At 44.4% G+C, this 15183-nt stretch overlaps 1 protein-coding gene across 5 annotated transcripts in view; it reads left to right on the top strand.

Annotated features, from left to right (window-relative positions):
- Positions 1–15183, top strand: part of supt3h (SPT3 homolog, SAGA and STAGA complex component) — a 526661-nt gene that overhangs the window by 296127 nt on the left and 215351 nt on the right. The gene's annotated exons all lie outside the window — the stretch shown is intronic.

Below are 15183 nucleotides of genomic sequence, written 5' to 3'. Positions count from 1 at the left end.
AGCCACCCAAACTTTAAAGTCAGGACTAAAAAATTGTCGGGAGGAACTTGGAAACCAAAATCTTATGCTTCCTTCTTAGCTACCGCTCGGCTCCACATGCAACAATGGGAGTGTCCACTAGCAGAACTGCTTATGCAGCATCGTCTCAGAATGAGACTGAACCTCATATTTCCAAATTTGCCGGGAGGGTAGATAAGGACCAAGGTAATCAGAAAACAAGCCACAATTTGCATAGTAGAGCCCGTAAATTTAAGGTAGGTGAAGCTGTATATGTAAGAAACTTTGGTAGCAGTCCAAATTGGATCCCAGGAAATTTTGTCTGAAAGACCGGACCCCTTTCAAACGACATAGATGTGGAAGGCAGGATCGTTTGTAAACATGTGGATCACCTGAGGAGCAGGGAGACGCTTCCATGGTCAGTGTTGCCACCAACGAACCCGTAAGCACCGATGTATCTGATCGACCTGTCATAGACATAACTGATATCTCCATTGAATCAAATAGTGATGAACTGCCTGTGCCAAAGAGGTACCCGTTATCTCAGTTCCTGTTAGTGTTGATCCTGTAGGAGAACCTCAGGCTATAGAATTACACCACTCTACCCGGAACAGAAAACCCCCTCAACGACTTGATTTATAATTACTGGCCCTATGTGTTTCAGTGTATAATCTGAATTCATGACAAAGCGCTAGTGTGATTATTTCTAAGATTTTTGATATTGTTTTCTATTCAACTGTATAAAGTAATTTGTGTAAATAAGGAATGTTAAACAAGGAATTAAAGGGGGAGGGATGCGGTGATTGCTGCTTTAAGGCCAGGCCAGCCTTACTGAGTAAGGGTCATATGTCAGAACAGCCAATCAGCACCGCATGCAGGGAAGCTTATAACTGGCAGAGTTTCCCTAGTTGAGAGTGTATTGTAGCCTGGCTAGAAGCAGTCAGCCAATCCAGCAGCTCTGTAAATAAAGTTTGTTTCTTCGACTAAAGAACCCTCTCGGTAGCACACCTCTACAGCAGTTATCTGTCAATCACCTGAAGCAGTTGGTTCAAGTGGTGTTAATTACTGTAGCAGGAAGCTAAACTAGCTAGTGACTCATCAAAGGGTCTATAAAGGAGACGGGCTTTTCAAATTTGACAATCAGTAAGGACCGCATGAGGAGACAGGTGACTACACCAGAGTGAGCCGAAGGCCGGGATTTTCCAGACCCACCGCGGGCGAGGCGGTGCCCCAGCCAGAAGTCCATTGACTTGCAGTGGGACTGGAAGATCCCGGCGGTGGGAGGTGTGGAAAATCCCACCCGTGGATTGAGTGAGTAGCGAATTAAGTTCATGTGGGAATTTGGTGCACGGGAACAGAAGTGTGGCATTCATAGGAATTATCTTAAGTTAATTAAGTGAGTAATTAAATTAAGTTAACTACATACGAATATACGAGCATATGAAATAGGAGCAGAAGTAGGCCATTTGGCCCCTTGAGCCTGCTCTTCATTCAATAAGATCATGGCTGATCTGTTTGTGTTTCGAGTTCCACATTCTCATCTACCTCCAATTCCCTTGCCTAATAAGAATCTACCTACCTCTCAAAAGAGGTGTCTAATGAGGTAGCAGATGCATTGGTGTTAATTTTCCAAAATTCGTTAGGTTCTGAAAAGGTTCCTTCAGACTGGAAAGTAGCTAATATAACCCCCCTATTCAAGAAGGGAGCGAAGCAGAAAACAGGAAACTGTAGGCCAGTTAGCTTGACATCTGTCATGGGGAAGGTATTAGAATCGATCAATACGGAGCTGGGCATTTAAAGAAACTCAAGATAATCAGGAAGAGTCAGCAAGGTTTTGTGAACGGAACATCATGTTTAATCAATTTATTGGAGTTGTTTGAAGGAGTAACATGCCTTGTGGATAAAGGGGAGCCTGTAGACATGATGTACTTGGATTTCCAAAAGGCATTTGATAAGGTACCACTTCAAAGATAATTGCGGAAAATAAAAGCTCATGGTGTAGGGTGTAATAGCATGGATTAGCATGGATAGAAGATTGGCTGGCTGACAGGAAACAGAGAGAATGCATAAATGGGTATTTTTCTGATTGGCAGGATGTGACAAGTGGACTCCCACAGGGGTCTGTGCTGGGGCCTCAACTTTTTACAATTTATATCAATTACTTAGATGAGGGGAGTGAAGGCATGATAGCTAAATCTGCAGATGACACAAAGATAGGCAGGAAAGTATGTTGAGAAGAGGATGTAAGGAGGTTGCAGGTGGATATAAATAGGTTAAGTGAGTGGGCAAAAATCTGGCACATGGAGTATAATGTGGGAAAATGTGAAGTTGTTCACTTTGGCAGGAAGAATAATAAAGCATAGTATTAATTAAATGGAGAGCGGCTGCAGAATTCCGAGTTGCAGAGGAATCCAGGTGTTCGAGTGCTTGAGTCACAAAAGTTAGTATGCAGGTACAACAAATAATTAAGAAGGCTAATGGAATGCTATCCTTTATTATGAGAGGAATTGAACATAAAAGTAATATTGTTATGCTTCAGTTATACAGGGCATTGGTGAGACCACATCTTGAATATTTTGTGCAGTTTTGGTTTCCTTCCTTATTTAAGGAAGGATGTAAATGCATTGGAGGCGGTTCAGAGGAGGTTTACTAGATTGATACCTGGAATGAGCGAGTCATCTTATGAGGAAAGGTTAGACAGACTGGGCTTGTTTCCACCGGAGTTTAGAGTGAGGGATGGCTTGATTAAGTATGTAAGATCCTGAACGGCCTTGACAAGATGGAATTTGAAAGGATGTTTCCTCTTGTGGGTGAATCCCGAACTACGGGGCACTGTTTTAAAATTAGGGGTTGCCCTTTTAGAACAGAGATGAGAATTTTTTTCTCTCAAAGGTTGCACAACTTTGGAACTCTCTGCCTCCGAAGGTGGTGGAGGAGGGATCATTGAATATTTTTAAGACAGAAGTAGATAGATTCTTGTTAGGCAAGGGAATCAAAGATTATTGGAGATAGATGGGAATGTGCAATTCAAAACACAAACATATCAGCCATGATGCTATTGAATGGCGGAGACAGTTCAAGAGGCCGAATGGCCTACTTCTGCTCCTATTTCCTATATTTGTATGTTCGTATGTAATAACGAAGCATAACCCTAGTGATGTAAAAGCACAATGTTGGTTGCTGAATGGCACATCAGTAGGTATAATGTGTGCTGCATGAGTAAATGCTACACTTTGCATTCTCACTCTTGAAATAGACAGAGTGTTTGAGATCAAGCTTGGTGAGTCAACCTCTGATTTGACATCTTTTGGAGAATTACCTAGTGTCTGTTTGATATTTTTCTTTGGTAGCACATTCATCTCGCAGTGAATTGAAATGCATGCCTGCCAGTCCAAAGTAGCATTAAGTATATGGTGAAGGGATAATATAGCAGAGTTCTCCCTGCATATCTTTGAATATCATCAGTGAAGTGGCAAAATGCCTCAGATTTGTTAGAATAGGAGAATAGATGATTAATGATTAGACTTAGTAACTTCTTGTGAAGAATAAAATGTTTGCCCAGCTTTCTCTTTCACACTTGTGCATTGCCTGCATTCTTTGTTCTTATTTCAGCATTCCAGCATTTCCATTAATATATCCCAAACCTAATAATTATTCTGATTACTACTTACAACAAGTGTTTTTTTAAAAACTGATCCTGTCTACTGAATAAATGGGAGAGCTGAGGTCAGCTCTTTGTCCTCTTGCTACAGTTCCTGTCTAGGAGCAACAACATAAGAAATCACTCAACTAAAATTAACATTTTTTCCAAAAATGAAAATAATCCTGCTAGTAAATAATCGTCGCCCACGTTGCTTTGTCACTTAACCAAATTTTCAACAACAGTCTTGTAATTGTTTTCAGAATTAATTGCTTATAATTTATGACATCTGTGGTTGAAGGAATATTTACCTTGAGTTAACCTGTTTTGGTGGTGTTAGTGTTGGGGCTGAATGTTGGTCATGATATCAATCAACAAGGGAGTCCTTGTTTTTCTTCGGTAAAATCTATAGGATGTTTGATGTCTACCTAAGCAGGCAGGTGGAGCCTTCTCAGTTGAACTGAATGTCCTATTTCTGTGCTCAAATATTAGCCTAGACTAAGTGCTCAAGTCCTGGAGTGGGGCTTAAATCTACAACCTACTGAGTGCTACCACTGAGCCAAGCTGATTAGGCATCAGGAAATAGACCAGTGTTACTCTTATTCACAGAAAAGTACATTTTTAAGATGCTTATCTCCAGCAAGGAGATGGAAAGTGTTGTATAGGTTACTATGCTGCAACTGCATTTGTAAAGTTTTATAAAAACAAGCAGCTGCAATAACCTTCTGTGCCACTCACATATTATGCTTACATTGTGAAAGCAGTATCACCACAATGTCATGCTGTATATACTTAGCACTTCCAGTCGTAATTTTTTTTTTATATTCATTCATGGTATGTGGGCGTCACTGGCTAGGTCAGCATTTTTTGCTAATCCCTAATTGCCCTTGAGAAGGTGGTGGTGAGCTGCCTTCAGGAACCACTGCAGTCCATGTGGTGTAGGTACACCCACAGTGCTGTTAGGGAGGGAGTTCCAGGATTTTGACCCAGCGACAGTGAAGGAAAGGTGACATATTTCCAAGTCAGGATGGTGAGTGGCTTGGAGGAGAACTTGCAGGTGGTGGTGCTCCCGTTGGTCTGCGGCCCTTGTCCTTCTAGATGATAGTCATCATGGATTTGGAAGATGCTGTTTAAGAAGCCTTGGTGAGTTTCTGCAGTGCATATTGTAGATGGTACACACTGCTGCCACTGTTCGTCCAAGGTGGAGAGATTTTGTGAATGAAGGGGTGCCAATCAAGCAGGCTGTATTGTCCTGGATGGTGTCAAGCTTCTTGAGTGTTGTTGGAGTTGCACTCATCCAGGCAAGTGGAGAGTATTCCATTACATTCCTGACTTGTGCCTTGTAGATGGTTGACAGGCTTTGAGGAGTCAGGAGATGAGTTACTTGCTGCAGGATTCTTCGCCTCTGACCTGCTGTTTAGCCACAGTATTTATATGGCTAGTCCAGTTCATTTTCTGGTCAATGGTAACCCCCAGGATCTTGATAGTGGGGGGATTCAGTGATGTTAATGCCATTGAATGTCAAGGAGCAATGGTTAGATTCTCTCTCGTTGGAGGTGGTCATTGCCTGGCCCTTGTGTGCTGCGAATGTTACTTGCCATTTGACAGTCCAACCCTGGCTATTGTCCAGGTGTTGCTACATTTGGACATGGACTGTTTCAGTGTCTGAGGAGTCGCGAATGGTGCTGAACATTGTGCAATCATCAACGAACATCCCCACTTCTGACCTTATGATGGAACGAAGGTCATTGATGAAGCAGTTGAAGATGGTTGGGCCTAGGACACTACCCTGAGTAACTCCTGCAGTGATGTCCTGGAGCTGAGATGATTGACCTCCAACAACTACAAGTGTCTTCCTATGCGCTTGTTATGCTCCAACCAGCGGAGAGTTTTCCCCCTGATTCCCATTGACTCTCATTTTGCTTTGGCTCCTTGATGCCACACTCGGTCAAATGCGGCCTTGATGTCAAGGGCAGTCACTCTCGCCTCACCTCGGGAGTTTAGCTCTTTTGTCCATGTTTGAATGAAGGCTGTAATGTGCTCAGGAGCTGAGTGGCCTTGCTAGAACTCAAACTGAGTGTCAGTGAGCAGGATCTTGTTAAGCAAATGCTGTTTGATAGCAATGTTGATAACCTCTTCCATCAGGTTACTGATGATCGAGGGTAGACTGATGGGGTGGTAATTAGCGGGTTCAAGTTGTCCTGCTTTTGGTGTACAGAACATACTTGGGAAACTTTCCACATTGCTGGTTAGATGTCAGTGTAATAGCTGTACTGGAACAGCTTGGCCAAGAGCATAGCAAGTTCTGGAGCACAAGACTTCTTTACTATTGCCAGATTATTGTCAGAGCCCATAGCCTTTGCAGTATCCAGTGCCTTCAGCCATTTCTTGATATCACATGGAGTGAATTGAACTGGCTGAAGACTGCCATCTGTGATGATGGGGATCTCCAGAGGAGGCTGAGGTGGATCGTCCACTTGACACTTCTAGCTGAAGTTTTTCTTGGTTGCAATTTTGCGGTACGTCATATACAGAATGATTTTTTGTATTACATTGTGATGCTGATGATACAATGTTCAGGTTTATCATTTCAATTAAGTAGATTTGTTGTATTGGAGGAGTGCATAGTTTTATTTGGGTTTATTGTACATTTTCCAGTTTTCTTCTTCTTTTAGGTGTTGTACGTTTAGCACTAATGAAGTAAGTATCTGTAACATTGCAGAAGGTTCGGCAATGTGCTCCAGAAGATTAGCAATGTGTCATCAAGATTTGTTTAGACACTGAGTCTCAGTGTTGTTTATCAATGTAATCAGGCTGCAACCAGACGTATGCATTGTTTTACCTTCTGACTGCTCAGATATACAGCCCATTGTTAATTCAAAGTTACCATTTGCATGACAAAAATTTGAATTATCTAGTAATTTAAATGAAGCAGTGTAAATGCAATATGTGCGTCTATATTTTTAAAATTCATTCTTGGGATGTGAGTATCGCTGACAGGGCCAGCATTTGTTGCCCATCCCTAATTGCCCTTAATTTGGTGCTGGTGAGCCGCTGCAACTCATTAAATCTTTCACAGTGCTGTTGGGACGGAAGTTCCAGGTTTTTGGGCCCACGGCAGTGGAGGAATGGTGACGTAATGCCAAGTCATGATGGTGTGTGGCCTGGAGTGGAACATGCAGGTGGTAGTATTCTCATGCTTTTGTCCTTCTAGATGATAGAGATTGCAGGTTTGAATGGTACTGCCAAAGTAGGGTTGGCGAGTTGCTACAATGCAAGATGCAACAAGATGTATATTGTGCACCTGTGGCCACTATGCACAGGTGGTAAATATTTAAGGACCGCTGATCAAGCGGGCTGCTTTGTCTTGGATAGTGTCAAGATTCTTGAGTGTTATTGGAGCTGCATTCATCCAGGCAAGTGGAGAGTATTTCATCACATTCCTGACTTTTGCCTTGTAGGTGATGGATAGGCTTTGGGGAGTCAGGAGGTGAGTTACTCGCCACAGAATTCCCAGCCGCTGCCTGCTCTTGTCACAATATTTATATGGCTGGTCCAGTTCACTTTCTAGTCGATGGTAACCCCCAAGATGTTGATAGTTGAGGATTCAGCACTGGTAATGTCATTGAATATTAGATTCTCTCTTGTTGGAGATGGTCATTGACTGGTATCTGTGTGGTGTGAATGTTATTTACTACTTATCAGTCCAAGTCTGAATGTTGCCCAGGTCTTGCTGCATGTGATTACAGACTGCTTCAGTATCTGAGGACTCATGAATGACACTGAACATCTCTACTTCTGCCGTTATGAAGGAAGGAAGGTCATTGATAAAGCAGATGAAGATGGTTGGGCCTAGGGCCTAGGCCACTACCCTGAGGAACTCCTGCAGGGATTTCCTGGGGCTTATATGATTGACTTTCAACAGCCACAACCATCTTCCTTTGTGCTAGGTATTACTCAATGGAGAGATTCCTCGTTGATTCCCAATATTTGCAGTTGTTCTAGGGCTTTGTCCAATGCTGCCTCAATTCCAAGGGCAGTCACTCTCACAGACTTTGCAGATTAATTAAATGATTTTTAACTGCCAGGAGTAGATGGCCAGGTGATTTTCTGGTAATTGGAGGACATACTTGTGGAATGGAGGTAACGAGTAACCTACATTTGACAGAATTATTGATTTTTCTTCACCCTCTGTATGTTAACACTAAGTCTGTTCATCTCTTAATGGCAACTGAAAATGGTTTTCATTCCAGGAGTATCTGCAGCAGAGACTGCCATGCCACAGTGAAGCTCCTGAGCCACACCAGGTGACATCTAACACAGTTAACCACCAAAGCGCAAATCATCATCTCATGAGACGTAAGGTTGCTAGAGAGAGAGTGGAAAACAGTTGGCTCTAAGTACTTTCCAGGCATCTAAATTAGAAGGAGAAATTAATTCACCTGTTGCACAATGGTAGATATATTGGACTGGATTTTAATTTTGCAACATACTGGGAGGGGGATATCCGCTAACAGCCACGAAAACGAGAAGCTAGTGCAGTGTGTCTGTTCGAGACTTTTAAAGCTAGCCACTGCAATACCAAATTATTTGTCGATTTTGGACCAATTATGTCAAATGAGGGTTATCTCGACCTGTAGGAGTTGATTTCACCTCAGGTATTTCAAGGGGGATGCAAATGTGAAATTTAATGGATCCTGAAGTAGGGACATAAGGAAGTGACAGAATAGAGTGCATATGATCAAATGCTACTCTTCACTTTTGTAGTGCCTCTCTGGATATGATGTTGGACCCGCAGGGAGTTACTGTTTCCTATGGACAGAAGAAGCTTGCCAACAAAACCAAGAAGCCATGCTGGATATAGCGGAGGAGGCTGGCAGCAGGAATATGGTTCCACACTCCTGAATTAAGGGCTGGAATAAGTTGGGTGACCCAGTCATGGCAGCAAGGATGACACGGCCACATTCAACAACATCCTGATGTGTGTACCACTCAAACCTCCTCAGTCTGCCTTCTGAAGTCCACTCCACTCCTCTCACTTCTCGCACCAACTTACCTTGTAAGTACAAGGTAGTCTTCTCTGTCTATGCTTCATCACATTCCCTTCTATCCATCTACCACTGACAGCCTCATATTCATGTAAACTCATACCTCACTGTCATAGTTACCCTAAACAAATGCTCTCCATCTGTTTAAGACATGCCATGTCATAGGACCCTTAATGTTCCTCCTTGCAAAATAAGAGAACACGGAACATGAGGGAGAGTGAAGGAACCAGAGGTAGCTCTCTAGCCATTTCGCAGCAGCTAGCTGCAGAGATGGTGATGCTGGAAATTAGTGGAATCTCAACCTGCTTGGCCATTGGAAAAATGGAATTCCCAGCTACCTAGTGACATAGTTAGATATCAGACTAACATATGATATACAATATTCATTCATGTTTGTTTGATGTCAGCAGTGAGTGAAATATGATCCAAAACAGAAAATGCTGGAAAAACTCAACAGGTCTGGCACCAACTATGGAGAGAAAAGCAGAGTTAAAGTTTCCAGGCCATATGACCCTTCTTCAGAGCTGAAGAGAAGTAGAAATGTGATGAAATTTATACTGTTTAAGGGTGTGGGGCAGGTGGAGCTGGATAGAAGCCGAGCAATAGGTGGGGGACAAAGGAGGGCTTGACAAAGTAGACATGAACTATAGGACAAAGGGAGTGTTAATGGTAGTGGTTGGTGTTAAAAAAGGTTCTGATAGTGGCCTAAAGATAAGAAAGCAGAATGTGATAACAGCAGAACAAAGGTAGCATTGTGTGAAAGAACAACATGGAACAAATAACAGATGGCCCTGTAGGAGATGAGGTGGGGGGGAGGGGGCAGGAAAAAGGATAGAAAATGGGATAGAAGAGGAGATAAAAAGGGGGATAAAACCATGGAAAATAAATAAAAATAAGTGGATAAAAAATAAAAATGAATGTAGGAAAAAGGGGATTGGAAAAAGGGGATTAGAAAAAGGGGATGAGGATGGAGGAGAGCGTTCATGATCTGAAGTTGTTGAACTCAATGTTAAGTCCAGAAGGCTGTAAAGTGCCTAATCAGAAGATTAGGTGCTGTTCCTCCAGTTTGCATTGGGCTTCAGTGGAACATTGCAGCAGGCCAAGTGTGGACATGTGGGCATGAGTGCTGGGTGGAGTGTTGAAATGGCAAGCGACCGGGAGGTCTGGGTCATGCTTGTGGGCAGATTGGGGGTGTTCTGCAAAGTGGTCACCCAGCCTGTGCTTGGTCTCCCCGATCTAGAGGAGACCACATTGGGAGCAGTGGATGCAGTAGACCAAAGTGAAGTAGGTGCAAGTAAAGCACTGCTTCACCTGAAAGGAGTCTTTAGGTCCTTGGACGGTGAGGAGGGAGGAGGTAAAAGGGCAGTTGTTGCATCTTCTGCGATTTTGTGGGAAGGTGTCTTGGGAAGGGGATGAGGTGTTGTGGGTGATGGAGGATTAGACCAGGGTGTCTCAGAGGGAACGGTCCCTACAGAATGCTTGCAGGGGGTGAGTGAGGGGAAGATATGTTTGGTGGTGGCTGGAGATGGCGGAGAATGATCCTTTGAATGCGGAGGGTGGTGGGGTGATAAGTGAGAACAAGGAAGACCCTATCATGGTTCTGGAAGGGAGAGGAAGGTGTGAGGGCGGATGCGCGGGAGATGGGCTGGACACGGTTGAGGGCCCTGTCAACCACCGTGGGTGGAAAACCTCGGTTAAGAAAGAAGGAAGACATGTCAGAGGAACTATTTTGGAAAGTGGCATCATCAGAACAGATGCGACGGAGGCGAAAGAACTGAGAGAATGGGATGGAGTCCTTACAGGAAGCGGGGTGTGAGGAGCTGTTGTCGAGGTAGCTGTGGGAATTGGTGGACTTGTAATGAATATTGGTGAACAGTCTATCACTAGAAATTGAGACAGAGGGGTCAAGGAAGAGAAGTGTCAGTGATGAACCACGTGAAAATGATGGAGGGGTGGAAATTGGAAGCAAAATTAATAAATTTTTCCAGATCCAGATAAGAGCATGAGGCGGCACCGAAGCAGTCATTGATGTACCGGAGGAAGAGTTGTGGGAGGGGGCCTGAGTAGGACTGGAACCAGGGATGTTCCACATACCCCATAACTGGGGCCCATGCGGGTACCCATAGCCACACCTTGTATTTGAAGGAAGCGAGACAAGTTTAAGAAGAAATTGTTCAGTGAGAGAACAAGTTCAGCCAGACGGAGGAGAGTAGTCGTGGATGGGGATTGTTTGGGCCTCTATTCGAGGAAGAAGCAGAGAGCCCTCAGACCATCCTGGTGGGGGATGGAGGTGTAGAAGGATTGGACGTCCATGGTGATGAGGAGGCGGTTGCGCCAGGGAACTGGAAATTGTTGATATGATGTGGGGTGTGAGCAGAATCGCTAATGTAGGTGGGAAGAGACTGGACAAGTGGAGAGAGAATGGAGCCAAGATAGCAAGAAATGAGTTCCGTGAGGCAGGAACAGGCTGACATGTTCGGTCTGCCGGGACAGTCCTGTTTGTGGATTTTGGGGAGGAGGTAGAAGCGGGCCATCCGAGGCTGGGAGACTATGAGGTTGGAAGCTGTGGAGAAAGATCTCCAGAGGAGATGAGCTCAATGACAGTCCTGGAAACAATGGCGGTGGTTCAGTGGTGGGGTCATGGTCCAGGGGGAGGTAGGAGGAAGTGTCTGCGAGTTGACACTCTGCCTCTGCGAGGTAGAAATCAGTGTGCCAGACAACAACAGCACCATCCTTGTCAGCGGGTTTGATGACAAAGTTAGGGCTGGACCTGAGAGAACGGAGTGCGGCAAGTTCAGAAAGAGACAGGTTAGAGTGGGTGAGAGGAGCAGAGAAATTGCTGACAGCTATGAATGAAAAGATCAAGAGCAGGTAAAAATCCAGAGGGAGGGGTCCAGGTGGAAGGAGAATATTGGAGGCAGGTAAAAGGATCCGTTGAACAGGGAGAGGACTCCTACCCAAAGAAGTGAGCACAGAGACGATGGCTGTGGAAGAAGAGTTCAGCATCATGCCGAGCCTGAAATTCATTGAGGTGAGGGCATAAGGGTATGAAACTGAATCTTTGCTGAGCACTGAACATTCAGCATCAGAGAGGGGAAGGTCAGAGGGTATGGTGAATACACGGCTGAGGCTGGGATTGGAAGACAGGATGGGGATAGAGGGATGGGCAGGGGCGGAGGGCCCTGGATTGGCGTTGGTGTCGATGAGTTGTTGGAGTTTGCATTCCTTTGCATCTGAAAGAAAGAGTCAAAGTTTCTTGTTGAGACGTCAGATGAGGTGAAGAATAAAATGAAACTGGGGGCAAGGACAGCTTAGAAATAGGGTGCTTCGGTTTTGCTGGAGGGAGAGGTCGAGTGAGTTCATATGGCGGCGCATGGCACTGAGTGTGGATCTCAGGATGCGACAATGTTTTGTTTAAAGCGCACGAAGTTTGAGAATCAAGACATTTGCTAAGAGAATAAAGCCAAAAGATTCCACGGGTTTTAAACAAACAAAAATGAACTTCACTATACAAGGTCTAAAAGAGAAAACAACTTACAACGTTTATATTATGCTCCAACATCCCGGTTTAATATGAGGTACATGTGAATTAACAGGCGAACTGTGGTCAAACGCATCACATTGTACAATAAATAACAAGTGCGACCAAGACAGATCCTAAGGATTTCCAGATGTAGATAAGCACTGTGAGTCAACTAATCTCATTGAAACTGTCTCCCTCACGAGGGATTCCAACTTTTCACTTTCGAAAATCAAGCCTCTGAGTTCCCTCAAAGCTGCTCTAGCCCAGACTGCCTCAACGACTGCACACCTCCCAGGATTTCAATCCTGTCTCCTGAGGCTCTGTTCCCTTGGATTTCCAAGTCTGCCCTCCAGTCTCTACTTGCTGCGCAATTTGAGTTCTTTAATGGCCAACTAGCTTCACTGAGTGCTGGTACTGAGCCTGGATTTCACCAAGCTCCAATCTCCCCAGCTACACCAAGCTATAAATAGTTCCCAAGGGCTTCTTTTGAAACCTAACCATTTCCAGTATGGAGCCAATGATCTTCTGCTACTTCTCAGCTCCTCAGGACTTCTTTTGAGCCCTAACTGCACAGAGTTGTCAAATGGCTCATGGGACTTCTCCTCAGCCCCCAACTGCACAAAACCAGCTAACAGCAACACTTTTGCTGCCTGGAGCCTACTAACAGCAGCACCTTTTCATTGTGGCCTTTTCCCCTGTTGCCGAACGCTCACTCCCCCAGCAAACACACACATAAATTGAAACCCTGGAATTTTCTTAAGCGGCACCCATCTCCATGACAACGTAACCTTCCAGGGCTCACTGTATGCTTTTAAATTAATTGTAGCTTTAACAAAACAACTCTCTGGGCTGCATTTCTTTGCAAGCAATGTAGACACCTTCTCTCCAATTCTCCAGCTAAGTAAGCTCACCTGTTTTATGATCTTACTTTTCTAACTGTTTACCCCTTAAGTCAATATGGCCCCAATCTTTTAAGTGCAATAGTCTTCAAGCTGCTTTAGTTGCACTTATCCCATTTTCTACAGTTAGACCTTAATCTTCATAGAACTAAACATTACCTCTAAAATATTACTGTGCACCCTGAATTAGGTGTTTATAACAGGTGGTGTAAAAAGGTGACGAAAACTACTCCTCAGAGGTGGTCACTCACCCTGAAGGTGGACTGTGAAAGCACTCCTACAGGCTGTGCACCACTCAGACATTTTCTGTCTTTCTTACCGGTAAGAAAGATAGTTGTTTTTTCACTTGGTAACTCACTCATCTCAAATGAGCAAAAGGATATTGTGGAAACAAGAACAACAACGTAGAGCCCATATCAGAGGCCATGGGACACCCTAAGCTCTGTTCAGATTGATACAGATGCTGAGTTTTGGGGTCCAATGATGAAAAGAATACTGAAGCAGTAGTAAAAAGTGTGTGAGTATTGTAAGGCTTTTCAGCCACATTGCATGCTTGCACAGAGATTGGACGAATCTATTATGAGTATGAGTGGGATGATGCTGCAGGCCTTCGGCTACCTGCAAGGAACATTAAACAAGTGCATGCAGTCCCTTACCAATGACTTGCCTACTCTGAATGCAACCTTAATAAGATTCATGAAACATAAGTCATGACTGTTCACTGTCCCACTGACTGGCAGTAAAATGCTCTTCAGGTCAATACTTGTAGGGACATGCCAGTGGAGAAGAGGGGAATGATGGTGAAAAGGGAACATAGAAGTAGGGACCTGGCTCAAAGCACTTCCATTTCTCACTAGTTGCACCCCACCCTCCCTACTCCCTCCTGCCCCTGCAGTCAGAGCCCTAGGCTCTTGGTGTCCTAAAGCTCGAGTCTGCCCCTGCAAAAGTGCAGGTGGAGGAGTGTTTGGTGGGGCCCTCAAGGGCTGCAAATCCTACAGAGTATTAGCCAAGCGCACTTTAGCAGTCAGAGCAGGGGACTTAGCAGCCTGCCTCTAGCTCTGCTAAAGCTACAGGAATCACAAAAAGTATAAATGCTAGGAATGGAAAGTGTAGAGATTAGTCATCGCACAGTGTTATCCACATGGATGTGTTACACAATGTTGGAACGTTAAATTAATGGTTAATTTTTGATATATTATTTGTTTACAGCACTTGCCCATTTTTGGTTGCGACCTGGCAAGTGGCCTTTTCACTTCTAATAAATAGTAAGGCAAGAATTGTTGAGCCAATGGGCAGGGATGGAGAGGGTGGTGGCAGATCACTGTGAAAGGGATGCATTGTCGTTTGTAAGACTGTTTTGTGCTGAGGGAATGGGCGGGAATGGGTGGCTTTTGCATATAACTGTCAGATGGGTAGACTGGTGAGACCTCACTTAATATTGCAATAATGAGGGCATCTGAGGCAGCTCTGTGTTGCTGCTGGTGCCTTGGTTGTATCCGCACCACCGGCACCTCTTCTTCAGAATAATTTGAAGGGGCTCTGAGCCTTTTTCCTCCTGCAAGTCCAAATCTCGCTGCTGTACAATGTTGTGTAGAGTGCAGCATCCCACAGCCATTCTGGAAACCCTGACTGAAGGACACTTCTGAATCTGTCCAGGCACCTAAACCGCATCTTCAGTATGCTGATGGCTTGCTTAGTGACACATCCAGTTGTCAAACAGCTTTTACTGTTTGCTCCTGGGCCTTATTGCTTGAGTTCCTCAAAAGTGTCGTCAGGCACATTTTAAGAAGGTATTCCCTGGTTCCAAGCAGCTGTCTGGTAAGCTTGATTAGAAGTGTAAAGAGATCAGGGAGTGCAAACTGCCAGAGGTTGAAAGCAGCACTGCAGCTGTTTGGGAATTTTGTGTACTCTTGCGTAAACATCTTTTTGTGGTTGCACTCCAGCTGCACATTGATGGAATGGAATTCCTGCAGTTACCTAACTCTTGGGTGACCTGGGGTTGCCTTAATTTCCACTATTTGATGACATGCTGCACCTGTGGGAAACCAGCCAGCTGCTAGTAAAGTGTAGCCACCA

Source organism: Carcharodon carcharias, chromosome 5 (assembly GCF_017639515.1).
Source record: "Carcharodon carcharias isolate sCarCar2 chromosome 5, sCarCar2.pri, whole genome shotgun sequence".
Classification (NCBI taxonomy): Eukaryota; Metazoa; Chordata; class Chondrichthyes; order Lamniformes; family Lamnidae; genus Carcharodon; species Carcharodon carcharias.
This window is presented reverse-complemented; position numbering and strand designations above follow the sequence as displayed.